The 23569-nt window shown below is 41.5% G+C and overlaps 39 non-coding genes across 39 annotated transcripts; all 39 read right to left on the reverse strand.

Moving 5' to 3' along the window:
• Nucleotides 1-471: 471 nt before the first annotated feature.
• Nucleotides 472-543, reverse strand: trnaq-uug (transfer RNA glutamine (anticodon UUG)). Its single transcript has one exon. It is a non-coding gene; the product is annotated as a tRNA-Gln (tRNA).
• A 695-nt stretch (nucleotides 544-1238) lies between these two features.
• trnaq-cug (transfer RNA glutamine (anticodon CUG)) lies at nucleotides 1239-1310 on the reverse strand. The gene has a single exon. It is a non-coding gene; the product is annotated as a tRNA-Gln (tRNA).
• Nucleotides 1311-1537: 227 nt separating this feature from the next.
• trnaq-uug (transfer RNA glutamine (anticodon UUG)) lies at nucleotides 1538-1609 on the reverse strand. The gene has a single exon. It is a non-coding gene; the product is annotated as a tRNA-Gln (tRNA).
• A 994-nt stretch (nucleotides 1610-2603) lies between these two features.
• On the reverse strand, nucleotides 2604-2675 carry trnaq-cug (transfer RNA glutamine (anticodon CUG)). The gene has a single exon. It is a non-coding gene; the product is annotated as a tRNA-Gln (tRNA).
• A 227-nt stretch (nucleotides 2676-2902) lies between these two features.
• trnaq-uug (transfer RNA glutamine (anticodon UUG)) lies at nucleotides 2903-2974 on the reverse strand. The gene has a single exon. It is a non-coding gene; the product is annotated as a tRNA-Gln (tRNA).
• A 695-nt stretch (nucleotides 2975-3669) lies between these two features.
• trnaq-cug (transfer RNA glutamine (anticodon CUG)) lies at nucleotides 3670-3741 on the reverse strand. Its single transcript has one exon. It is a non-coding gene; the product is annotated as a tRNA-Gln (tRNA).
• Nucleotides 3742-3968: 227 nt separating this feature from the next.
• Nucleotides 3969-4040, reverse strand: trnaq-uug (transfer RNA glutamine (anticodon UUG)). Its single transcript has one exon. It is a non-coding gene; the product is annotated as a tRNA-Gln (tRNA).
• Nucleotides 4041-5034: 994 nt separating this feature from the next.
• trnaq-cug (transfer RNA glutamine (anticodon CUG)) lies at nucleotides 5035-5106 on the reverse strand. The gene has a single exon. It is a non-coding gene; the product is annotated as a tRNA-Gln (tRNA).
• A 227-nt stretch (nucleotides 5107-5333) lies between these two features.
• On the reverse strand, nucleotides 5334-5405 carry trnaq-uug (transfer RNA glutamine (anticodon UUG)). The gene has a single exon. It is a non-coding gene; the product is annotated as a tRNA-Gln (tRNA).
• Nucleotides 5406-6100: 695 nt separating this feature from the next.
• trnaq-cug (transfer RNA glutamine (anticodon CUG)) lies at nucleotides 6101-6172 on the reverse strand. The gene has a single exon. It is a non-coding gene; the product is annotated as a tRNA-Gln (tRNA).
• Nucleotides 6173-6399: 227 nt separating this feature from the next.
• trnaq-uug (transfer RNA glutamine (anticodon UUG)) lies at nucleotides 6400-6471 on the reverse strand. Its single transcript has one exon. It is a non-coding gene; the product is annotated as a tRNA-Gln (tRNA).
• Nucleotides 6472-7465: 994 nt separating this feature from the next.
• On the reverse strand, nucleotides 7466-7537 carry trnaq-uug (transfer RNA glutamine (anticodon UUG)). Its single transcript has one exon. It is a non-coding gene; the product is annotated as a tRNA-Gln (tRNA).
• A 994-nt stretch (nucleotides 7538-8531) lies between these two features.
• Nucleotides 8532-8603, reverse strand: trnaq-cug (transfer RNA glutamine (anticodon CUG)). Its single transcript has one exon. It is a non-coding gene; the product is annotated as a tRNA-Gln (tRNA).
• A 227-nt stretch (nucleotides 8604-8830) lies between these two features.
• On the reverse strand, nucleotides 8831-8902 carry trnaq-uug (transfer RNA glutamine (anticodon UUG)). Its single transcript has one exon. It is a non-coding gene; the product is annotated as a tRNA-Gln (tRNA).
• Nucleotides 8903-9597: 695 nt separating this feature from the next.
• trnaq-cug (transfer RNA glutamine (anticodon CUG)) lies at nucleotides 9598-9669 on the reverse strand. The gene has a single exon. It is a non-coding gene; the product is annotated as a tRNA-Gln (tRNA).
• Nucleotides 9670-9896: 227 nt separating this feature from the next.
• On the reverse strand, nucleotides 9897-9968 carry trnaq-uug (transfer RNA glutamine (anticodon UUG)). Its single transcript has one exon. It is a non-coding gene; the product is annotated as a tRNA-Gln (tRNA).
• Nucleotides 9969-10962: 994 nt separating this feature from the next.
• On the reverse strand, nucleotides 10963-11034 carry trnaq-uug (transfer RNA glutamine (anticodon UUG)). Its single transcript has one exon. It is a non-coding gene; the product is annotated as a tRNA-Gln (tRNA).
• Nucleotides 11035-11729: 695 nt separating this feature from the next.
• Nucleotides 11730-11801, reverse strand: trnaq-cug (transfer RNA glutamine (anticodon CUG)). Its single transcript has one exon. It is a non-coding gene; the product is annotated as a tRNA-Gln (tRNA).
• Nucleotides 11802-12028: 227 nt separating this feature from the next.
• trnaq-cug (transfer RNA glutamine (anticodon CUG)) lies at nucleotides 12029-12100 on the reverse strand. The gene has a single exon. It is a non-coding gene; the product is annotated as a tRNA-Gln (tRNA).
• Nucleotides 12101-12327: 227 nt separating this feature from the next.
• On the reverse strand, nucleotides 12328-12399 carry trnaq-cug (transfer RNA glutamine (anticodon CUG)). The gene has a single exon. It is a non-coding gene; the product is annotated as a tRNA-Gln (tRNA).
• A 227-nt stretch (nucleotides 12400-12626) lies between these two features.
• Nucleotides 12627-12698, reverse strand: trnaq-cug (transfer RNA glutamine (anticodon CUG)). The gene has a single exon. It is a non-coding gene; the product is annotated as a tRNA-Gln (tRNA).
• A 227-nt stretch (nucleotides 12699-12925) lies between these two features.
• Nucleotides 12926-12997, reverse strand: trnaq-uug (transfer RNA glutamine (anticodon UUG)). Its single transcript has one exon. It is a non-coding gene; the product is annotated as a tRNA-Gln (tRNA).
• Nucleotides 12998-13692: 695 nt separating this feature from the next.
• trnaq-cug (transfer RNA glutamine (anticodon CUG)) lies at nucleotides 13693-13764 on the reverse strand. Its single transcript has one exon. It is a non-coding gene; the product is annotated as a tRNA-Gln (tRNA).
• A 227-nt stretch (nucleotides 13765-13991) lies between these two features.
• trnaq-uug (transfer RNA glutamine (anticodon UUG)) lies at nucleotides 13992-14063 on the reverse strand. Its single transcript has one exon. It is a non-coding gene; the product is annotated as a tRNA-Gln (tRNA).
• A 994-nt stretch (nucleotides 14064-15057) lies between these two features.
• Nucleotides 15058-15129, reverse strand: trnaq-uug (transfer RNA glutamine (anticodon UUG)). The gene has a single exon. It is a non-coding gene; the product is annotated as a tRNA-Gln (tRNA).
• A 695-nt stretch (nucleotides 15130-15824) lies between these two features.
• On the reverse strand, nucleotides 15825-15896 carry trnaq-cug (transfer RNA glutamine (anticodon CUG)). Its single transcript has one exon. It is a non-coding gene; the product is annotated as a tRNA-Gln (tRNA).
• Nucleotides 15897-16123: 227 nt separating this feature from the next.
• Nucleotides 16124-16195, reverse strand: trnaq-cug (transfer RNA glutamine (anticodon CUG)). Its single transcript has one exon. It is a non-coding gene; the product is annotated as a tRNA-Gln (tRNA).
• Nucleotides 16196-16422: 227 nt separating this feature from the next.
• Nucleotides 16423-16494, reverse strand: trnaq-cug (transfer RNA glutamine (anticodon CUG)). Its single transcript has one exon. It is a non-coding gene; the product is annotated as a tRNA-Gln (tRNA).
• A 227-nt stretch (nucleotides 16495-16721) lies between these two features.
• Nucleotides 16722-16793, reverse strand: trnaq-cug (transfer RNA glutamine (anticodon CUG)). The gene has a single exon. It is a non-coding gene; the product is annotated as a tRNA-Gln (tRNA).
• A 227-nt stretch (nucleotides 16794-17020) lies between these two features.
• trnaq-uug (transfer RNA glutamine (anticodon UUG)) lies at nucleotides 17021-17092 on the reverse strand. Its single transcript has one exon. It is a non-coding gene; the product is annotated as a tRNA-Gln (tRNA).
• Nucleotides 17093-18086: 994 nt separating this feature from the next.
• On the reverse strand, nucleotides 18087-18158 carry trnaq-uug (transfer RNA glutamine (anticodon UUG)). The gene has a single exon. It is a non-coding gene; the product is annotated as a tRNA-Gln (tRNA).
• Nucleotides 18159-18853: 695 nt separating this feature from the next.
• trnaq-uug (transfer RNA glutamine (anticodon UUG)) lies at nucleotides 18854-18925 on the reverse strand. The gene has a single exon. It is a non-coding gene; the product is annotated as a tRNA-Gln (tRNA).
• Nucleotides 18926-19919: 994 nt separating this feature from the next.
• Nucleotides 19920-19991, reverse strand: trnaq-cug (transfer RNA glutamine (anticodon CUG)). Its single transcript has one exon. It is a non-coding gene; the product is annotated as a tRNA-Gln (tRNA).
• Nucleotides 19992-20218: 227 nt separating this feature from the next.
• trnaq-uug (transfer RNA glutamine (anticodon UUG)) lies at nucleotides 20219-20290 on the reverse strand. Its single transcript has one exon. It is a non-coding gene; the product is annotated as a tRNA-Gln (tRNA).
• A 695-nt stretch (nucleotides 20291-20985) lies between these two features.
• On the reverse strand, nucleotides 20986-21057 carry trnaq-cug (transfer RNA glutamine (anticodon CUG)). Its single transcript has one exon. It is a non-coding gene; the product is annotated as a tRNA-Gln (tRNA).
• Nucleotides 21058-21284: 227 nt separating this feature from the next.
• On the reverse strand, nucleotides 21285-21356 carry trnaq-uug (transfer RNA glutamine (anticodon UUG)). The gene has a single exon. It is a non-coding gene; the product is annotated as a tRNA-Gln (tRNA).
• Nucleotides 21357-22350: 994 nt separating this feature from the next.
• trnaq-uug (transfer RNA glutamine (anticodon UUG)) lies at nucleotides 22351-22422 on the reverse strand. Its single transcript has one exon. It is a non-coding gene; the product is annotated as a tRNA-Gln (tRNA).
• A 695-nt stretch (nucleotides 22423-23117) lies between these two features.
• trnaq-cug (transfer RNA glutamine (anticodon CUG)) lies at nucleotides 23118-23189 on the reverse strand. Its single transcript has one exon. It is a non-coding gene; the product is annotated as a tRNA-Gln (tRNA).
• A 227-nt stretch (nucleotides 23190-23416) lies between these two features.
• On the reverse strand, nucleotides 23417-23488 carry trnaq-uug (transfer RNA glutamine (anticodon UUG)). Its single transcript has one exon. It is a non-coding gene; the product is annotated as a tRNA-Gln (tRNA).
• Between the last annotated feature and the right edge of the window lie 81 nt (nucleotides 23489-23569).

Consider the following 23569-nt stretch of genomic DNA (forward strand, 5'->3'; position numbering starts at 1 on the left):
AAAGTGACTTGTCTTGAGAGGATGCAAGTTGCAACAACTACAGACAAGGACTTCCAGCAACAAGATGTTTAGTTGAGGTATTCGATTTGGTCAACTGAAAGACACTTTCTGTTTACACTAGTCTTCAACAACGAAAGCTGGTACAACCCCTGATAAAGAGCATGTAGCAGAAAAGTTCCACCGAGAGTCGAACTTGGATTGCTGGATTCAGAGTCCAGCGTGCTAACCATTACACCATGGAACCTACGTTAGACACTTCTGAGTCTTGTTTTGCTTGGTTCACAGACCAAGTTAAGCTCAAAGTGACTTGTCATGGGAGAATGCATGTTGCAACAACTACAGACAAGGACTTCCAGCAACAAGATAATTAGTTGAGGTATTTGATTTGGTCAACTGAAAGACACTTTCTGTTTACAGTAGTCTTCAACAATGAAAGCTGGTACAATCCCAGATAAAGAGCATGTAGCAGAAAGGTTCCACCGAGAGTCGAACTCGGATCACAGGATTCAAAGTCCAGAGTGCTGACCATTACACCATGGAACCCACGGCAAAAGTTGTTTCTAGCAAATGAGTTGCTGGATTCAGAGTCCAGAATGCTAACACCATGGAACCAGCAAATAGGTTTCCAACTTCTCTGCCGTTGATTTCAGAGTCTGTTGTGCTTACTACTGCATCACGCAACCAAAGAAATTAGCTTTTGTGAATACTGTTTTGCTGAACACATAGCAAAACATCCTGTCCTGAGACCCTAGCATATTTGGATTTAAATGACTTCACCAATTCTAGGATAATCAGAAAGCTGTTTGCCACAAGAACAAGCATGTAAAAATTCTGAAAACAATTCATGAAATATGCTGGAATTATAAAGACCGCAAGCATGTGATAGAGCTTGCATGGAGAAAAGACCTGCAAGCTGGAATCAACACTAATGAATCAAAAGGTTCCACTGAGAGTTGAACTCAGATTGCTGGATTCAGAGTCCAGAGTGCTAACCATTACACCATGGAACCTAAAAGATAAGTTCTGATTCTTCTGTTTTGCTGGGTTCACAGACCAAGTTAAGCTCAAAGTGACTTGTCTTGAGAGGATGCAAGTTGCAACAACTACAGACAAGGACTTCCAGCAACAAGATATTTAGTTGAGGTATTCGATTTGGTCAACTGAAAGACACTTTCTGTTTACAGTAGTCTTCAACAATGAAAGTTGGTACAATCCCAGATAAAGAGCATGTAGCAGAAAGGTTCCACCGAGAGTCGAACTCGGATTGCTGGATTCAGAGTCCAGAGTGCTAACCATTACACCATGGAACCTACTTTAGACACTTCTGAGTCTTGTTTTGCTCGGTTCACAGACCAAGTTAAGCTCAAAGTGACTTGTCATGGGAGAATGCAGGTTGCAACAACTACAGACAAGGACTTCCAGCAACAAGATAATTAGTTGAGGTATTTGATTTGGTCAACTGAAAGACACTTTCTGTTTACAGTAGTCTTCAACAATGAAAGCTGGTACAATCCCAGATAAAGAGCATGTAGCAGAAAGGTTCCACCGAGAGTCGAACTCGGATCACTGGATTCAAAGTCCAGAGTGCTGACCATTACACCATGGAACCCACAGCAAAAGTTGTTTCTAGCAAATGAGTTGCTGGATTCAGAGTCCAGAATGCTAACACCATGGAAACAGCAAATAGGTTTCCAACTTCTCTGCCGTTGATTTCAGAGTCTGTTGTGCTTACTACTGCATCACGCAACCAAAGAAATTAGCTTTTGTGAATACTGTTTTGCTGAACACATAGCAAAACATCCTGTCCTGAGACCCTAGCATATTTGGATTTAAATGACTTCACCAATTCTAGGATAATCAGAAAGCTGTTTGCCACAAGAACAAGCATGTAAAAATTCTGAAAACAATTCATGAAATATGCTGGAATTATAAAGACCGCAAGCATGTGATAGAGCTTGCATGGAGAAAAGACCTGCAAGCTGGAATCAACACTAATGAATCAAAAGGTTCCACTGAGAGTTGAACTCAGATTGCTGGATTCAGAGTCCAGAGTGCTAACCATTACACCATGGAACCTAAAAGATAAGTTCTGATTCTTCTGTTTTGCTGGGTTCACAGACCAAGTTAAGCTCAAAGTGACTTGTCTTGAGAGGATGCAAGTTGCAACAACTACAGACAAGGACTTCCAGCAACAAGATGTTTAGTTGAGGTATTCGATTTGGTCAACTGAAAGACACTTTCTGTTTACACTAGTCTTCAACAACGAAAGCTGGTACAACCCCTGATAAAGAGCATGTAGCAGAAAGGTTCCACCGAGAGTCGAACTTGGATTGCTGAATTCAGAGTCCAGCGTGCTAACCATTACACCATGGAACCTACGTTAGACACTTCTGAGTCTTGTTTTGCTGGGTTCACAGACCAAGTTAAGCTCAAATTGACTTGTCTTGAGAGGATGCAGGTTGCAACAACTACAGACAAGGACTTCCAGCAACAAGATATTTAGTTGAGGTATTCGATTTGGTCAACTGAAAGACACTTTCTGTTTACAGTAGTCTTCAACAACGAAAGCTGGTACAATCCCAGATAAAGAGCATGTAGCAGAAAGGTTCCACCGAGAGTCGAACTCGGATTGCTGGATTCAGAGTCCAGAGTGCTAACCATTACACCATGGAACCTACTTTAGACACTTCTGAGTCTTGTTTTGCTCGGTTCACAGACCAAGTTAAGCTCAAAGTGACTTGTCATGGGAGAATGCAGGTTGCAACAACTACAGACAAGGACTTCCAGCAACAAGATAATTAGTTGAGGTATTTGATTTGGTCAACTGAAAGACTCTTTCTGTTTACAGTAGTCTTCAACAATGAAAGCTGGTACAATCCCAGATAAAGAGCATGTAGCAGAAAGGTTCCACCGAGAGTCGAACTCGGATCACTGGATTCAAAGTCCAGAGTGCTGACCATTACACCATGGAACCCACAGCAAAAGTTGTTTCTAGCAAATGAGTTGCTGGATTCAGAGTCCAGAATGCTAACACCATGGAAACAGCAAATAGGTTTCCAACTTCTCTGCCGTTGATTTCAGAGTCTGTTGTGCTTACTACTGCATCACGCAACCAAAGAAATTAGCTTTTGTGAATACTGTTTTGCTGAACACATAGCAAAACATCCTGTCCTGAGACCCTAGCATATTTGGATTTAAATGACTTCACCAATTCTAGGATAATCAGAAAGCTGTTTGCCACAAGAACAAGCATGTAAAAATTCTGAAAACAATTCATGAAATATGCTGGAATTATAAAGACCGCAAGCATGTGATAGAGCTTGCATGGAGAAAAGACCTGCAAGCTGGAATCAACACTAATGAATCAAAAGGTTCCACTGAGAGTTGAACTCAGATTGCTGGATTCAGAGTCCAGAGTGCTAACCATTACACCATGGAACCTAAAAGATAAGTTCTGATTCTTCTGTTTTGCTGGGTTCACAGACCAAGTTAAGCTCAAAGTGACTTGTCTTGAGAGGATGCAAGTTGCAACAACTACAGACAAGGACTTCCAGCAACAAGATGTTTAGTTGAGGTATTCGATTTGGTCAACTGAAAGACACTTTCTGTTTACACTAGTCTTCAACAACGAAAGCTGTAACAACCCCTGATAAAGAGCATGTAGCAGAAAGGTTCCACCGAGAGTCGAACTCGGATTGCTGGATTCAGAGTCCAGAGTGCTAACCATTACACCATGGAACCTACGTTAGACACTTCTGAGTCTTGTTTTGCTCGGTTCACAGACCAAGTTAAGCTCAAAGTGACTTGTCATGGGAGAATGCAGGTTGCAACAACTACAGACAAGGACTTCCAGCAACAAGATAATTAGTTGAGGTATTTGATTTGGTCAACTGAAAGACACTTTCTGTTTACAGTAGTCTTCAACAATGAAAGCTGGTACAATCCCAGATAAAGAGCATGTAACAGAAAGGTTCCACCGAGAGTCGAACTCGGATCACTGGATTCAAAGTCCAGAGTGCTGACCATTACACCATGGAACCCACAGCAAAAGTTGTTTCTAGCAAATGAGTTGCTGGATTCAGAGTCCAGAATGCTAACACCATGGAAACAGCAAATAGGTTTCCAACTTCTCTGCCGTTGATTTCAGAGTCTGTTGTGCTTACTACTGCATCACGCAACCAAAGAAATTAGCTTTTGTGAATACTGTTTTGCTGAACACATAGCAAAACATCCTGTCCTGAGACCCTAGCATATTTGGATTTAAATGACTTCACCAATTCTAGGATAATCAGAAAGCTGTTTGCCACAAGAACAAGCATGTAAAAATTCTGAAAACAATTCATGAAATATGCTGGAATTATAAAGACCGCAAGCATGTGATAGAGCTTGCATGGAGAAAAGACCTGCAAGCTGGAATCAACACTAATGAATCAAAAGGTTCCACTGAGAGTTGAACTCAGATTGCTGGATTCAGAGTCCAGAGTGCTAACCATTACACCATGGAACCTAAAAGATAAGTTCTGATTCTTCTGTTTTGCTGGGTTCACAGACCAAGTTAAGCTCAAAGTGACTTGTCTTGAGAGGATGCAAGTTGCAACAACTACAGACAAGGACTTCCAGCAACAAGATGTTTAGTTGAGGTATTCGATTTGGTCAACTGAAAGACACTTTCTGTTTACACTAGTCTTCAACAACGAAAGCTGGTACAACCCCTGATAAAGAGCATGTAGCAGAAAGGTTCCACCGAGAGTCGAACTTGGATTGCTGAATTCAGAGTCCAGCGTGCTAACCATTACACCATGGAACCTACGTTAGACACTTCTGAGTCTTGTTTTGCTGGGTTCACAGACCAAGTTAAGCTCAAATTGACTTGTCTTGAGAGGATGCAGGTTGCAACAACTACAGACAAGGACTTCCAGCAACAAGATATTTAGTTGAGGTATTCGATTTGGTCAACTGAAAGACACTTTCTGTTTACAGTAGTCTTCAACAACGAAAGCTGGTACAATCCCAGATAAAGAGCATGTAGCAGAAAGGTTCCACCGAGAGTCGAACTCGGATTGCTGGATTCAGAGTCCAGAGTGCTAACCATTACACCATGGAACCTACTTTAGACACTTCTGAGTCTTGTTTTGCTCGGTTCACAGACCAAGTTAAGCTCAAAGTGACTTGTCATGGGAGAATGCAGGTTGCAACAACTACAGACAAGGACTTCCAGCAACAAGATAATTAGTTGAGGTATTTGATTTGGTCAACTGAAAGACACTTTCTGTTTACAGTAGTCTTCAACAATGAAAGCTGGTACAATCCCAGATAAAGAGCATGTAGCAGAAAGGTTCCACCGAGAGTCGAACTCGGATCACTGGATTCAAAGTCCAGAGTGCTGACCATTACACCATGGAACCCACAGCAAAAGTTGTTTCTAGCAAATGAGTTGCTGGATTCAGAGTCCAGAATGCTAACACCATGGAAACAGCAAATAGGTTTCCAACTTCTCTGCCGTTGATTTCAGAGTCTGTTGTGCTTACTACTGCATCACGCAACCAAAGAAATTAGCTTTTGTGAATACTGTTTTGCTGAACACATAGCAAAACATCCTGTCCTGAGACCCTAGCATATTTGGATTTAAATGACTTCACCAATTCTAGGATAATCAGAAAGCTGTTTGCCACAAGAACAAGCATGTAAAAATTCTGAAAACAATTCATGAAATATGCTGGAATTATAAAGACCGCAAGCATGTGATAGAGCTTGCATGGAGAAAAGACCTGCAAGCTGGAATCAACACTAATGAATCAAAAGGTTCCACTGAGAGTTGAACTCAGATTGCTGGATTCAGAGTCCAGAGTGCTAACCATTACACCATGGAACCTAAAAGATAAGTTCTGATTCTTCTGTTTTGCTGGGTTCACAGACCAAGTTAAGCTCAAAGTGACTTGTCTTGAGAGGATGCAAGTTGCAACAACTACAGACAAGGACTTCCAGCAACAAGATGTTTAGTTGAGGTATTCGATTTGGTCAACTGAAAGACACTTTCTGTTTACACTAGTCTTCAACAACGAAAGCTGTAACAACCCCTGATAAAGAGCATGTAGCAGAAAGGTTCCACCGAGAGTCGAACTCGGATTGCTGGATTCAGAGTCCAGAGTGCTAACCATTACACCATGGAACCTACGTTAGACACTTCTGAGTCTTGTTTTGCTCGGTTCACAGACCAAGTTAAGCTCAAAGTGACTTGTCATGGGAGAATGCAGGTTGCAACAACTACAGACAAGGACTTCCAGCAACAAGATAATTAGTTGAGGTATTTGATTTGGTCAACTGAAAGACACTTTCTGTTTACAGTAGTCTTCAACAATGAAAGCTGGTACAATCCCAGATAAAGAGCATGTAACAGAAAGGTTCCACCGAGAGTCGAACTCGGATCACTGGATTCAAAGTCCAGAGTGCTGACCATTACACCATGGAACCCACAGCAAAAGTTGTTTCTAGCAAATGAGTTGCTGGATTCAGAGTCCAGAATGCTAACACCATGGAAACAGCAAATAGGTTTCCAACTTCTCTGCCGTTGATTTCAGAGTCTGTTGTGCTTACTACTGCATCACGCAACCAAAGAAATTAGCTTTTGTGAATACTGTTTTGCTGAACACATAGCAAAACATCCTGTCCTGAGACCCTAGCATATTTGGATTTAAATGACTTCACCAATTCTAGGATAATCAGAAAGCTGTTTGCCACAAGAACAAGCATGTAAAAATTCTGAAAACAATTCATGAAATATGCTGGAATTATAAAGACCGCAAGCATGTGATAGAGCTTGCATGGAGAAAAGACCTGCAAGCTGGAATCAACACTAATGAATCAAAAGGTTCCACTGAGAGTTGAACTCAGATTGCTGGATTCAGAGTCCAGAGTGCTAACCATTACACCATGGAACCTAAAAGATAAGTTCTGATTCTTCTGTTTTGCTGGGTTCACAGACCAAGTTAAGCTCAAAGTGACTTGTCTTGAGAGGATGCACGTTGCAACAACTACAGACAAGGACTTCCAGCAACAAGATGTTTAGTTGAGGTATTCGATTTGGTCAACTGAAAGACACTTTCTGTTTACACTAGTCTTCAACAACGAAAGCTGGTACAACCCCTGATAAAGAGCATGCAGCAGAAAGGTTCCACCGAGAGTCGAACTTGGATTGCTGGATTCAGAGTCCAGCGTGCTAACCATTACACCATGGAACCTATGTTAGACACTTCTGAGTCTTGTTTTGCAGGGTTCACAGACCAAGTTAAGCTCAAAGTGACTTGTCTTGAGAGGATGCAGGTTGCAACAACTACAGACAAGGACTTCCAGCAACAAGATGTTTAGTTGAGGTATTTGATTTGGTCAACTGAAAGACACTTTCTGTTTACAGTAGTCTTCAACAATGAAAGCTGGTACAATCCCAGATAAAGAGTATGTAGTAGAAAGGTTCCACCGAGAGTCGAACTCGGATCACTGGATTCAAAGTCCAGAGTGCTGACCATTACACCATGGAACCCACAGCAAAAGTTGTTTCTAGCAAATGAGTTTCTGGATTCAGAGTCCAGAATGCTAACACCATGGAAACAGCAAATAGGTTTCCAACTTCTCTGTCGTTGATTTCAGAGTCTGTTGTGCTTACTACTGCATCACGCAACCAAAGAAATTAGCTTTTGTGAATACTGTTTTGCTGAACACATAGCAAAACATCCTGTCCTGAGACCCTAGCATATTTGGATTTAAATGACTTCACCAATTCTAGGATAATCAGAAAGCTGTTTGCCACAAGAACAAGCATGTAAAAATTCTGAAAACAATTCATGAAATATGCTGGAATTATATAGACCGCAAGCATGTGATAGAGCTTGCATGGAGAAAAGACCTGCAAGCTGGAATCAACACTAATGAATCAAAAGGTTCCACTGAGAGTTGAACTCAGATTGCTGGATTCAGAGTCCAGAGTGCTAACCATTACACCATGGAACCTAAAAGATAAGTTCTGATTCTTCTGTTTTGCTGGGTTCACAGACCAAGTTAAGCTCAAAGTGACTTGTCTTGAGAGGATGCAAGTTGCAACAACTACAGACAAGGACTTCCAGCAACAAGATGTTTAGTTGAGGTATTCGATTTGGTCAACTGAAAGACACTTTCTGTTTACACTAGTCTTCAACAACGAAAGCTGGTACAACCCCTGATAAAGAGCATGTAGCAGAAAGGTTCCACCGAGAGTCGAACTTGGATTGCTGAATTCAGAGTCCAGCGTGCTAACCATTACACCATGGAACCTACGTTAGACACTTCTGAGTCTTGTTTTGCTGGGTTCACAGACCAAGTTAAGCTCAAATTGACTTGTCTTGAGAGGATGCAGGTTGCAACAACTACAGACAAGGACTTCCAGCAACAAGATATTTAGTTGAGGTATTCGATTTGGTCAACTGAAAGACACTTTCTGTTTACAGTAGTCTTCAACAACGAAAGCTGGTACAATCCCAGATAAAGAGCATGTAGCAGAAAGGTTCCACCGAGAGTCGAACTCGGATTGCTGGATTCAGAGTCCAGAGTGCTAACCATTACACCATGGAACCTACTTTAGACACTTCTGAGTCTTGTTTTGCTCGGTTCACAGACCAAGTTAAGCTCAAAGTGACTTGTCATGGGAGAATGCAGGTTGCAACAACTACAGACAAGGACTTCCAGCAACAAGATAATTAGTTGAGGTATTTGATTTGGTCAACTGAAAGACACTTTCTGTTTACAGTAGTCTTCAACAATGAAAGCTGGTACAATCCCAGATAAAGAGCATGTAGCAGAAAGGTTCCACCGAGAGTCGAACTCGGATCACTGGATTCAAAGTCCAGAGTGCTGACCATTACACCATGGAACCCACAGCAAAAGTTGTTTCTAGCAAATGAGTTGCTGGATTCAGAGTCCAGAATGCTAACACCATGGAAACAGCAAATAGGTTTCCAACTTCTCTGCCGTTGATTTCAGAGTCTGTTGTGCTTACTACTGCATCACGCAACCAAAGAAATTAGCTTTTGTGAATACTGTTTTGCTGAACACATAGCAAAACATCCTGTCCTGAGACCCTAGCATATTTGGATTTAAATGACTTCACCAATTCTAGGATAATCAGAAAGCTGTTTGCCACAAGAACAAGCATGTAAAAATTCTGAAAACAATTCATGAAATATGCTGGAATTATAAAGACCGCAAGCATGTGATAGAGCTTGCATGGAGAAAAGACCTGCAAGCTGGAATCAACACTAATGAATCAAAAGGTTCCACTGAGAGTTGAACTCAGATTGCTGGATTCAGAGTCCAGAGTGCTAACCATTACACCATGGAACCTAAAAGATAAGTTCTGATTCTTCTGTTTTGCTGGGTTCACAGACCAAGTTAAGCTCAAAGTGACTTGTCTTGAGAGGATGCAAGTTGCAACAACTACAGACAAGGACTTCCAGCAACAAGATGTTTAGTTGAGGTATTCGATTTGGTCAACTGAAAGACACTTTCTGTTTACACTAGTCTTCAACAACGAAAGCTGTAACAACCCCTGATAAAGAGCATGTAGCAGAAAGGTTCCACCGAGAGTCGAACTCGGATTGCTGGATTCAGAGTCCAGAGTGCTAACCATTACACCATGGAACCTACGTTAGACACTTCTGAGTCTTGTTTTGCTCGGTTCACAGACCAAGTTAAGCTCAAAGTGACTTGTCATGGGAGAATGCAGGTTGCAACAACTACAGACAAGGACTTCCAGCAACAAGATAATTAGTTGAGGTATTTGATTTGGTCAACTGAAAGACACTTTCTGTTTACAGTAGTCTTCAACAATGAAAGCTGGTACAATCCCAGATAAAGAGCATGTAACAGAAAGGTTCCACCGAGAGTCGAACTCGGATCACTGGATTCAAAGTCCAGAGTGCTGACCATTACACCATGGAACCCACAGCAAAAGTTGTTTCTAGCAAATGAGTTGCTGGATTCAGAGTCCAGAATGCTAACACCATGGAAACAGCAAATAGGTTTCCAACTTCTCTGCCGTTGATTTCAGAGTCTGTTGTGCTTACTACTGCATCACGCAACCAAAGAAATTAGCTTTTGTGAATACTGTTTTGCTGAACACATAGCAAAACATCCTGTCCTGAGACCCTAGCATATTTGGATTTAAATGACTTCACCAATTCTAGGATAATCAGAAAGCTGTTTGCCACAAGAACAAGCATGTAAAAATTCTGAAAACAATTCATGAAATATGCTGGAATTATAAAGACCGCAAGCATGTGATAGAGCTTGCATGGAGAAAAGACCTGCAAGCTGGAATCAACACTAATGAATCAAAAGGTTCCACTGAGAGTTGAACTCAGATTGCTGGATTCAGAGTCCAGAGTGCTAACCATTACACCATGGAACCTAAAAGATAAGTTCTGATTCTTCTGTTTTGCTGGGTTCACAGACCAAGTTAAGCTCAAAGTGACTTGTCTTGAGAGGATGCACGTTGCAACAACTACAGACAAGGACTTCCAGCAACAAGATGTTTAGTTGAGGTATTCGATTTGGTCAACTGAAAGACACTTTCTGTTTACACTAGTCTTCAACAACGAAAGCTGGTACAACCCCTGATAAAGAGCATGCAGCAGAAAGGTTCCACCGAGAGTCGAACTTGGATTGCTGGATTCAGAGTCCAGCGTGCTAACCATTACACCATGGAACCTATGTTAGACACTTCTGAGTCTTGTTTTGCTGGGTTCACAGACCAAGTTAAGCTCAAAGTGACTTGTCTTGAGAGGATGCAGGTTGCAACAACTACAGACAAGGACTTCCAGCAACAAGATGTTTAGTTGAGGTATTTGATTTGGTCAACTGAAAGACACTTTCTGTTTACAGTAGTCTTCAACAATGAAAGCTGGTACAATCCCAGATAAAGAGTATGTAGTAGAAAGGTTCCACCGAGAGTCGAACTCGGATCACTGGATTCAAAGTCCAGAGTGCTGACCATTACACCATGGAACCCACAGCAAAAGTTGTTTCTAGCAAATGAGTTTCTGGATTCAGAGTCCAGAATGCTAACACCATGGAAACAGCAAATAGGTTTCCAACTTCTCTGTCGTTGATTTCAGAGTCTGTTGTGCTTACTACTGCATCACGCAACCAAAGAAATTAGCTTTTGTGAATACTGTTTTGCTGAACACATAGCAAAACATCCTGTCCTGAGACCCTAGCATATTTGGATTTAAATGACTTCACCAATTCTAGGATAATCAGAAAGCTGTTTGCCACAAGAACAAGCATGTAAAAATTCTGAAAACAATTCATGAAATATGCTGGAATTATATAGACCGCAAGCATGTGATAGAGCTTGCATGGAGAAAAGACCTGCAAGCTGGAATCAACACTAATGAATCAAAAGGTTCCACTGAGAGTTGAACTCAGATTGCTGGATTCAGAGTCCAGAGTGCTAACCATTACACCATGGAACCTAAAAGATAATTTCTGATTCTTCTGTTTTGCTGGGTTCACAGACCAAGTTAAGCTCAAAGTGACTTGTCTTGAGAGGATGCAAGTTGCAACAACTACAGACAAGGACTTCCAGCAACAAGATATTTAGTTGAGGTATTCGATTTGGTCAACTGAAAGACACTTTCTGTTTACAGTAGTCTTCAACAATGAAAGCTGGTACAATCCCAGATAAAGAGCATGTAGCAGAAAGGTTCCACCGAGAGTCGAACTCGGATTGCTGGATTCAGAGTCCAGAGTGCTAACCATTACACCATGGAACCTACATGAGACACTTCTGAGTCTTGTTTTGCTGGGTTCACAGACCAAGTTAAGCTCAAAGTGACTTGTCATGGGAGAATGCATGTTGCAACAACTACAGACAAGGACTTCCAGCAACAAGATAATTAGTTGAGGTATTTGATTTGGTCAACTGAAAGACACTTTCTGTTTACACTAGTCTTCAACAACGAAAGCTGGTACAACCCCAGATAAAGAGCATGTAGCAGAAAGGTTCCACCGAGAGTCGAACTCGGATTGCTGGATTCAGAGTCCAGAGTGCTAACCATTACACCATGGAACCTACATTAGACATTTCTGAGTCTTGTTTTGCTGGGTTCACAGACCAAGTTAAGCTCAAAGTGACTTGTCATGGGAGAATGCAGGTTGCAACAACTACAGACAAGGACTTCCAGCAACAAGATATTTAGTTGAGGTATTCGATTTGGTCAACTGAAAGACACTTTCTGTTTACAGTAGTCTTCAACAATGAAAGCTGGTACAATCCCAGATAAAGAGCATGTAGCAGAAAGGTTCCACCGAGAGTCGAACTCGGATTGCTGGATTCAGAGTCCAGAGTGCTAACCATTACACCATGGAACCTACATGAGACACTTCTGAGTCTTGTTTTGCTGGGTTCACAGACCAAGTTAAGCTCAAAGTGACTTGTCATGGGAGAATGCATGTTGCAACAACTACAGACAAGGACTTCCAGCAACAAGATAATTAGTTGAGGTATTTGATTTGGTCAACTGAAAGACACTTTCTGTTTACACTAGTCTTCAACAACGAAAGCTGGTACAACCCCAGATAAAGAGCATGTAGCAGAAAGGTTCCACCGAGAGTCGAACTCGGATTGCTGGATTCAGAGTCCAGAGTGCTAACCATTACACCATGGAACCTACATTAGACATTTCTGAGTCTTGTTTTGCTGGGTTCACAGACCAAGTTAAGCTCAAAGTGACTTGTCATGGGAGAATGCAGGTTGCAACAACTACAGACAAGGACTTCCAGCAACAAGATAATTAGTTGAGGTATTTGATTTGGTCAACTGAAAGACACTTTCTGTTTACAGTAGTCTTCAACAATGAAAGCTGGTACAATCCCAGATAAAGAGCATGTAGCAGAAAGGTTCCACCGAGAGTCGAACTCGGATCACTGGATTCAAAGTCCAGAGTGCTGACCATTACACCATGGAACCCACAGCAAAAGTTGTTTCTAGCAAATGAGTTGCTGGATTCAGAGTTCAGAATGCTAACACCATGGAACCAGCAAATAGGTTTCCAACTTCTCTGCCGTTGATTTCAGAGTCTGTTGTGCTTACTACTGCATCACGCAACCAAAGAAATTAGCTTTTGTGAATACTGTTTTGCTGAACACATAGCAAAACATCCTGTCCTGAGACCCTAGCATATTTGGATTTAAATGACTTCACCAATTCTAGGATAATCAGAAAGCTGTTTGCCACAAGAACAAGCATGTAAAAATTCTGAAAACAATTCATGAAATATGCTGGAATTATAAAGACCGCAAGCATGTGATAGAGCTTGCATGGAGAAAAGACCTGCAAGCTGGAATCAACACTAATGAATCAAAAGGTTCCACTGAGAGTTGAACTCAGATTGCTGGATTCAGAGTCCAGAGTGCTAACCATTACACCATGGAACCTAAAAGATAAGTTCTGATTCTTCTGTTTTGCTGGGTTCACAGACCAAGTTAAGCTCAAAGTGACTTGTCTTGAGAGGATGCAAGTTGCAACAACTACAGACAAGGACTTCCAGCAACAAGATGTTTAGTTGAGGTATTCGATTTGGTCAACTGAAAGACACTTTCTGTTTACACTAGTCTTCAACAACGAAAGCTGTAACAACCCCTGATAAAGAGCATGTAGCAGAAAGGTTCCACCGAGAGTCGAACTCGGATTGCTGGATTCAGAGTCCAGAGTGCTAACCATTACACCATGGAACCTACGTTAGACACTTCTGAGTCTTGTTTTGCTCGGTTCACAGACCAAGTTAAGCTCAAAGTGACTTGTCATGGGAGAATGCAGGTTGCAACAACTACAGACAAGGACTTCCAGCAACAAGATAATTAGTTGAGGTATTTGATTTGGTCAACTGAAAGACACTTTCTGTTTACAGTAGTCTTCAACAATGAAAGCTGGTACAATCCCAGATAAAGAGCATGTAGCAGAAAGGTTCCACCGAGAGTCGAACTCGGATCACTGGATTCAAAGTCCAGAGTGCTGACCATTACACCATGGAACCCACAGCAAAAGTTGTTTCTAGCAAATGAGTTGCTGGATTCAGAGTCCAGAATGCTAACACCATGGAAACAGCAAATAGGTTTCCAACTTCTCTGCCGTTGATTTCAGAGTCTGTTGTGCTTACTACTGCATCACGCAACCAAAGAAATTAGCTTTTGTGAATACTGTTTTGCTGAACACATAGCAAAACATCCTGTCCTGAGACCCTAGCATATTTGGATTTAAATGACTTCACCAATTCTAGGATAATCAGAAAGCTGTTTGCCACAAGAACAAGCATGTAAAAATTCTGAAAACAATTCATGAAATATGCTGGAATTATAAAGACCGCAAGCATGTGATAGAGCTTGCATGGAGAAAAGACCTGCAAGCTGGAATCAACACTAATGAATCAAAAGGTTCCACTGAGAGTTGAACTCAGATTGCTGGATTCAGAGTCCAGAGTGCTAACCATTACACCATGGAACCTAAAAGATAAGTTCTGATTCTTCTGTTTTGCTGGGTTCACAGACCAAGTTAAGCTCAAAGTGACTTGTCTTGAGAGGATGCACGTTGCAACAACTACAGACAAGGACTTCCAGCAACAAGATGTTTAGTTGAGGTATTCGATTTGGTCAACTGAAAGACACTTTCTGTTTACACTAGTCTTCAACAACGAAAGCTGGTACAACCCCTGATAAAGAGCATGCAGCAGAAAGGTTCCACCGAGAGTCGAACTTGGATTGCTGGATTCAGAGTCCAGCGTGCTAACCATTACACCATGGAACCTATGTTAGACACTTCTGAGTCTTGTTTTGCTGGGTTCACAGACCAAGTTAAGCTCAAAGTGACTTGTCTTGAGAGGATGCAGGTTGCAACAACTACAGACAAGGACTTCCAGCAACAAGATGTTTAGTTGAGGTATTTGATTTGGTCAACTGAAAGACACTTTCTGTTTACAGTAGTCTTCAACAATGAAAGCTGGTACAATCCCAGATAAAGAGTATGTAGTAGAAAGGTTCCACCGAGAGTCGAACTCGGATCACTGGATTCAAAGTCCAGAGTGCTGACCATTACACCATGGAACCCACAGCAAAAGTTGTTTCTAGCAAATGAGTTTCTGGATTCAGAGTCCAGAATGCTAACACCATGGAAACAGCAAATAGGTTTCCAACTTCTCTGTCGTTGATTTCAGAGTCTGTTGTGCTTACTACTGCATCACGCAACCAAAGAAATTAGCTTTTGTGAATACTGTTTTGCTGAACACATAGCAAAACATCCTGTCCTGAGACCCTAGCATATTTGGATTTAAATGACTTCACCAATTCTAGGATAATCAGAAAGCTGTTTGCCACAAGAACAAGCATGTAAAAATTCTGAAAACAATTCATGAAATATGCTGGAATTATATAGACCGCAAGCATGTGATAGAGCTTGCATGGAGAAAAGACCTGCAAGCTGGAATCAACACTAATGAATCAAAAGGTTCCACTGAGAGTTGAACTCAGATTGCTGGATTCAGAGTCCAGAGTGCTAACCATTACACCATGGAACCTAAAAGATAATTTCTGATTCTTCTGTTTTGCTGGGTTCACAGACCAAGTTAAGCTCAAAGTGACTTGTCTTGAGAGGATGCAAGTTGCAACAACTACAGACAAGGACTTCCAGCAACAAGATATTTAGTTGAGGTATTCGATTTGGTCAACTGAAAGACACTTTCTGTTTACAGTAGTCTTCAACAATGAAAGCTGGTACAATCCCAGATAAAGAGCATGTAGCAGAAAGGTTCCACCGAGAGTCGAACTCGGATTGCTGGATTCAGAGTCCAGAGTGCTAACCATTACACCATGGAACCTACATGAGACACTTCTGAGTCTTGTTTTGCTGGGTTCACAGACCAAGTTAAGCTCAAAGTGACTTGTCATGGGAGAATGCATGTTGCAACAACTACAGACAAGGACTTCCAGCAACAAGATAATTAGTTGAGGTATTTGATTTGGTCAACTGAAAGACACTTTCTGTTTACACTAGTCTTCAACAACGAAAGCTGGTACAACCCCAGATAAAGAGCATGTAGCAGAAAGGTTCCACCGAGAGTCGAACTCGGATTGCTGGATTCAGAGTCCAGAGTGCTAACCATTACACCATGGAACCTACATTAGACATTTCTGAGTCTTGTTTTGCTGGGTTCACAGACCAAGTTAAGCTCAAAGTGACTTGTCATGGGAGAATGCAGGTTGCAACAACTACAGACAAGGACTTCCAGCAACAAGATATTTAGTTGAGGTATTCGATTTGGTCAACTGAAAGACACTTTCTGTTTACAGTAGTCTTCAACAATGAAAGCTGGTACAATCCCAGATAAAGAGCATGTAGCAGAAAGGTTCCACCGAGAGTCGAACTCGGATTGCTGGATTCAGAGTCCAGAGTGCTAACCATTACACCATGGAACCTACATGAGACACTTCTGAGTCTTGTTTTGCTGGGTTCACAGACCAAGTTAAGCTCAAAGTGACTTGTCATGGGAGAATGCATGTTGCAACAACTACAGACAAGGACTTCCAGCAACAAGATAATTAGTTGAGGTATTTGATTTGGTCAACTGAAAGACACTTTCTGTTTACACTAGTCTTCAACAACGAAAGCTGGTACAACCCCAGATAAAGAGCATGTAGCAGAAAGGTTCCACCGAGAGTCGAACTCGGATTGCTGGATTCAGAGTCCAGAGTGCTAACCATTACACCATGGAACCTACATTAGACATTTCTGAGTCTTGTTTTGCTGGGTTCACAGACCAAGTTAAGCTCAAAGTGACTTGTCATGGGAGAATGCAGGTTGCAACAACTACAGACAAGGACTTCCAGCAACAAGATAATTAGTTGAGGTATTTGATTTGGTCAACTGAAAGACACTTTCTGTTTACAGTAGTCTTCAACAATGAAAGCTGGTACAATCCCAGATAAAGAGCATGTAGCAGAAAGGTTCCACCGAGAGTCGAACTCGGATCACTGGATTCAAAGTCCAGAGTGCTGACCATTACACCATGGAACCCACAGCAAAAGTTGTTTCTAGCAAATGAGTTGCTGGATTCAGAGTTCAGAATGCTAACACCATGGAACCAGCAAATAGGTTTCCAACTTCTCTGCCGTTGATTTCAGAGTCTGTTGTGCTTACTACTGCATCACGCAACCAAAGAAATTAGCTTTTGTGAATACTGTTTTGCTGAACACATAGCAAAACATCCTGTCCTGAGACCCTAGCATATTTGGATTTAAATGACTTCACCAATTCTAGGATAATCAGAAAGCTGTTTGCCACAAGAACAAGCATGTAAAAATTCTGAAAACAATTCATGAAATATGCTGGAATTATAAAGACCGCAAGCATGTGATAGAGCTTGCATGGAGAAAAGACCTGCAAGCTGGAATCAACACTAATGAATCAAAAGGTTCCACTGAGAGTTGAACTCAGATTGCTGGATTCAGAGTCCAGAGTGCTAACCATTACACCATGGAACCTAAAAGATAAGTTCTGATTCTTCTGTTTTGCTGGGTTCACAGACCAAGTTAAGCTCAAAGTGACTTGTCTTGAGAGGATGCAAGTTGCAACAACTACAGACAAGGACTTCCAGCAACAAGATGTTTAGTTGAGGTATTCGATTTGGTCAACTGAAAGACACTTTCTGTTTACACTAGTCTTCAACAACGAAAGCTGGTACAACCCCTGATAAAGAGCATGTAGCAGAAAAGTTCCACCGAGAGTCGAACTTGGATTGCTGGATTCAGAGTCCAGCGTGCTAACCATTACACCATGGAACCTACGTTAGACACTTCTGAGTCTTGTTTTGCTTGGTTCACAGACCAAGTTAAGCTCAAAGTGACTTGTCATGGGAGAATGCATGTTGCAACAACTACAGACAAGGACTTCCAGCAACAAGATAATTAGTTGAGGTATTTGATTTGGTCAACTGAAAGACACTTTCTGTTTACAGTAGTCTTCAACAATGAAAGCTGGTACAATCCCAGATAAAGAGCATGTAGCAGAAAGGTTCCACCAAGAGTCGAACTCGGATCACAGGATTCAAAGTCCAGAGTGCTGACCATTACACCATGGAACCCACGGCAAAAGTTGTTTCTAGCAAATGAGTTGCTGGATTCAGAGTCCAGAATGCTAACACCATGGAACCAGCAAATAGGTTTCCAACTTCTCTGCCGTTGATTTCAGAGTCTGTTGTGCTTACTACTGCATCACGCAACCAAAGAAATTAGCTTTTGTGAATACTGTTTTGCTGAACACATAGCAAAACATCCTGTCCTGAGACCCTAGCATATTTGGATTTAAATGACTTCACCAATTCTAGGATAATCAGAAAGCTGTTTGCCACAAGAACAAGCATGTAAAAATTCTGAAAACAATTCATGAAATATGCTGGAATTATAAAGACCGCAAGCATGTGATAGAGCTTGCATGGAGAAAAGACCTGCAAGCTGGAATCAACACTAATGAATCAAAAGGTTCCACTGAGAGTTGAACTCAGATTGCTGGATTCAGAGTCCAGAGTGCTAACCATTACACCATGGAACCTAAAAGATAAGTTCTGATTCTTCTGTTTTGCTGGGTTCACAGACCAAGTTAAGCTCAAAGTGACTTGTCTTGAGAGGATGCAAGTTGCAACAACTACAGACAAGGACTTCCAGCAACAAGATATTTAGTTGAGGTATTCGATTTGGTCAACTGAAAGACACTTTCTGTTTACAGTAGTCTTCAACAATGAAAGCTGGTACAATCCCAGATAAAGAGCATGTAGCAGAAAGGTTCCACCGAGAGTCGAACTCGGATCACTGGATTCAAAGTCCAGAGTGCTGACCATTACACCATGGAACCCACAGCAAAAGTTGTTTCTAGCAAATGAGTTGCTGGATTCAGAGTCCAGAATGCTAACACCATGGAAACAGCAAATAGGTTTCCAACTTCTCTGCCGTTGATTTCAGAGTCTGTTGTGCTTACTACTGCATCACGCAACCAAAGAAATTAGCTTTTGTGAATACTGTTTTGCTGAACACATAGCAAAACATCCTGTCCTGAGACCCTAGCATATTTGGATTTAAATGACTTCACCAATTCTAGGATAATCAGAAAGCTGTTTGCCACAAGAACAAGCATGTAAAAATTCTGAAAACAATTCATGAAATATGCTGGAATTATAAAGACCGCAAGCATGTGATAGAGCTTGCATGGAGAAAAGACCTGCAAGCTGGAATCAACACTAATGAATCAAAAGGTTCCACTGAGAGTTGAACTCAGATTGCTGGATTCAGAGTCCAGAGTGCTAACCATTACACCATGGAACCTAAAAGATAAGTTCTGATTCTTCTGTTTTGCTGGGTTCACAGACCAAGTTAAGCTCAAAGTGACTTGTCTTGAGAGGATGCAAGTTGCAACAACTACAGACAAGGACTTCCAGCAACAAGATGTTTAGTTTAGGTATTCGATTTGGTCAACTGAAAGACACTTTCTGTTTACACTAGTCTTCAACAACGAAAGCTGGTACAACCCCTGATAAAGAGCATGTAGCAGAAAGGTTCCACCGAGAGTCGAACTTGGATTGCTGAATTCAGAGTCCAGCGTGCTAACCATTACACCATGGAACCTACGTTAGACACTTCTGAGTCTTGTTTTGCTGGGTTCACAGACCAAGTTAAGCTCAAATTGACTTGTCTTGAGAGGATGCAGGTTGCAACAACTACAGACAAGGACTTCCAGCAACAAGATATTTAGTTGAGGTATTCGATTTGGTCAACTGAAAGACACTTTCTGTTTACAGTAGTCTTCAACAACGAAAGCTGGTACAATCCCAGATAAAGAGCATGTAGCAGAAAGGTTCCACCGAGAGTCGAACTCGGATTGCTGGATTCAGAGTCCAGAGTGCTAACCATTACACCATGGAACCTACTTTAGACACTTCTGAGTCTTGTTTTGCTCGGTTCACAGACCAAGTTAAGCTCAAAGTGACTTGTCATGGGAGAATGCAGGTTGCAACAACTACAGACAAGGACTTCCAGCAACAAGATAATTAGTTGAGGTATTTGATTTGGTCAACTGAAAGACACTTTCTGTTTACAGTAGTCTTCAACAATGAAAGCTGGTACAATCCCAGATAAAGAGCATGTAGCAGAAAGGTTCCACCGAGAGTCGAACTCGGATCACTGGATTCAAAGTCCAGAGTGCTGACCATTACACCATGGAACCCACAGCAAAAGTTGTTTCTAGCAAATGAGTTGCTGGATTCAGAGTCCAGAATGCTAACACCATGGAAACAGCAAATAGGTTTCCAACTTCTCTGCCGTTGATTTCAGAGTCTGTTGTGCTTACTACTGCATCACGCAACCAAAGAAATTAGCTTTTGTGAATACTGTTTTGCTGAACACATAGCAAAACATCCTGTCCTGAGACCCTAGCATATTTGGATTTAAATGACTTCACCAATTCTAGGATAATCAGAAAGCTGTTTGCCACAAGAACAAGCATGTAAAAATTCTGAAAACAATTCATGAAATATGCTGGAATTATAAAGACCGCAAGCATGTGATAGAGCTTGCATGGAGAAAAGACCTGCAAGCTGGAATCAACACTAATGAATCAAAAGGTTCCACTGAGAGTTGAACTCAGATTGCTGGATTCAGAGTCCAGAGTGCTAACCATTACACCATGGAACCTAAAAGATAAGTTCTGATTCTTCTGTTTTGCTGGGTTCACAGACCAAGTTAAGCTCAAAGTGACTTGTCTTGAGAGGATGCAAGTTGCAACAACTACAGACAAGGACTTCCAGCAACAAGATGTTTAGTTGAGGTATTCGATTTGGTCAACTGAAAGACACTTTCTGTTTACACTAGTCTTCAACAACGAAAGCTGTAACAACCCCTGATAAAGAGCATGTAGCAGAAAGGTTCCACCGAGAGTCGAACTCGGATTGCTGGATTCAGAGTCCAGAGTGCTAACCATTACACCATGGAACCTACGTTAGACACTTCTGAGTCTTGTTTTGCTCGGTTCACAGACCAAGTTAAGCTCAAAGTGACTTGTCATGGGAGAATGCAGGTTGCAACAACTACAGACAAGGACTTCCAGCAACAAGATAATTAGTTGAGGTATTTGATTTGGTCAACTGAAAGACACTTTCTGTTTACAGTAGTCTTCAACAATGAAAGCTGGTACAATCCCAGATAAAGAGCATGTAGCAGAAAGGTTCCACCGAGAGTCGAACTCGGATCACTGGATTCAAAGTCCAGAGTGCTGACCATTACACCATGGAACCCACAGCAAAAGTTGTTTCTAGCAAATGAGTTGCTGGATTCAGAGTCCAGAATGCTAACACCATGGAAACAGCAAATAGGTTTCCAACTTCTCTGCCGTTGATTTCAGAGTCTGTTGTGCTTACTACTGCATCACGCAACCAAAGAAATTAGCTTTTGTGAATACTGTTTTGCTGAACACATAGCAAAACATCCTGTCCTGAGACCCTAGCATATTTGGATTTAAATGACTTCACCAATTCTAGGATAATCAGAAAGCTGTTTGCCACAAGAACAAGCATGTAAAAATTCTGAAAACAATTCATGAAATATGCTGGAATTATAAAGACCGCAAGCATGTGATAGAGCTTGCATGGAGAAAAGACCTGCAAGCTGGAATCAACACTAATGAATCAAAAGGTTCCACTGAGAGTTGAACTCAGATTGCTGGATTCAGAGTCCAGAGTGCTAACCATTACACCATGGAACCTAAAAGATAAGTTCTGATTCTTCTGTTTTGCTGGGTTCACAGACCAAGTTAAGCTCAAAGTGACTTGTCTTGAGAGGATGCAAGTTGCAACAACTACAGACAAGGACTTCCAGCAACAAGATGTTTAGTTGAGGTATTCGATTTGGTCAACTGAAAGACACTTTCTGTTTACACTAGTCTTCAACAACGAAAGCTGGTACAACCCCTGATAAAGAGCATGCAGCAGAAAGGTTCCACCGAGAGTCGAACTTGGATTGCTGGATTCAGAGTCCAGCGTGCTAACCATTACACCATGGAACCTATGTTAGACACTTCTGAGTCTTGTTTTGCTGGGTTCACAGACCAAGTTAAGCTCAAAGTGACTTGTCTTGAGAGGATGCAGGTTGCAACAACTACAGACAAGGACTTCCAGCAACAAGATGTTTAGTTGAGGTATTTGATTTGGTCAACTGAAAGACACTTTCTGTTTACAGTAGTCTTCAACAATGAAAGCTGGTACAATCCCAGATAAAGAGTATGTAGTAGAAAGGTTCCACCGAGAGTCGAACTCGGATCACTGGATTCAAAGTCCAGAGTGCTGACCATTACACCATGGAACCCACAGCAAATGTTGTTTCTAGCAAATGAGTTGCTGGATTCAGAGTCCAGAATGCTAACACCATGGAAACAGCAAATAGGTTTCCAACTTCTCTGCCGTTGATTTCAGAGTCTGTTGTGCTTACTACTGCATCACGCAACCAAAGAAATTAGCTTTTGTGAATACTGTTTTGCTGAACACATAGCAAAACATCCTGTCCTGAGACCCTAGCGTATTTGGATTTAAATGACTTCACCAATTCTAGGATAATCAGAAAGCTGTTTGCCACAAGAACAAGCATGTAAAAATTCTGAAAACAATTCATGAAATATGCTGGAATTATATAGACCGCAAGCATGTGATAGAGCTTGCATGGAGAAAAGACCTGCAAGCTGGAATCAACACTAATGAATCAAAAGGTTCCACTGAGAGTTGAACTCAGATTGCTGGATTCAGAGTCCAGAGTGCTAACCATTACACCATGGAACCTAAAAGATAAGTTCTGATTCTTCTGTTTTGCTGGGTTCACAGACCAAGTTAGGCTCAAAGTGACTTGTCTTGAGAGGATGCAAGTTGCAACAACTACAGACAAGGACTTCCAGCAACAAGATATTTAGTTGAGGTATTCGATTTGGTCAACTGAAAGACACTTTCTGTTTACAGTAGTCTTCAACAACGAAAGCTGGTACAATCCCAGATAAAGAGCATGTAGCAGAAAGGTTCCACCGAGAGTCGAACTCGGATTGCTGGATTCAGAGTCCAGAGTGCTAACCATTACACCATGGAACCTACTTTAGAAACTTCTGAGTCTTGTTTTGCTCGGTTCACAGACCAAGTTAAGCTCAAAGTGACTTGTCATGGGAGAATGCAGGTTGCAACAACTACAGACAAGGACTTCCAGCAACAAGATAATTAGTTGAGGTATTTGATTTGGTCAACTGAAAGACACTTTCTGTTTACAGTAGTCTTCAACAATGAAAGCTGGTACAATCCCAGATAAAGAGCATGTAGCAGAAAGGTTCCACCGAGAGTCGAACTCGGATCACTGGATTCAAAGTCCAGAGTGCTGACCATTACACCATGGAACCCACAGCAAAAGTTGTTTCTAGCAAATGAGTTGCTGGATTCAGAGTCCAGAATGCTAACACCATGGAAACAGCAAATAGGTT

This window comes from Brachyhypopomus gauderio, unplaced genomic scaffold (genome assembly GCF_052324685.1).
Source record: "Brachyhypopomus gauderio isolate BG-103 unplaced genomic scaffold, BGAUD_0.2 sc92, whole genome shotgun sequence".
Lineage (NCBI taxonomy): Eukaryota > Metazoa > Chordata > Actinopteri > Gymnotiformes > Hypopomidae > Brachyhypopomus > Brachyhypopomus gauderio.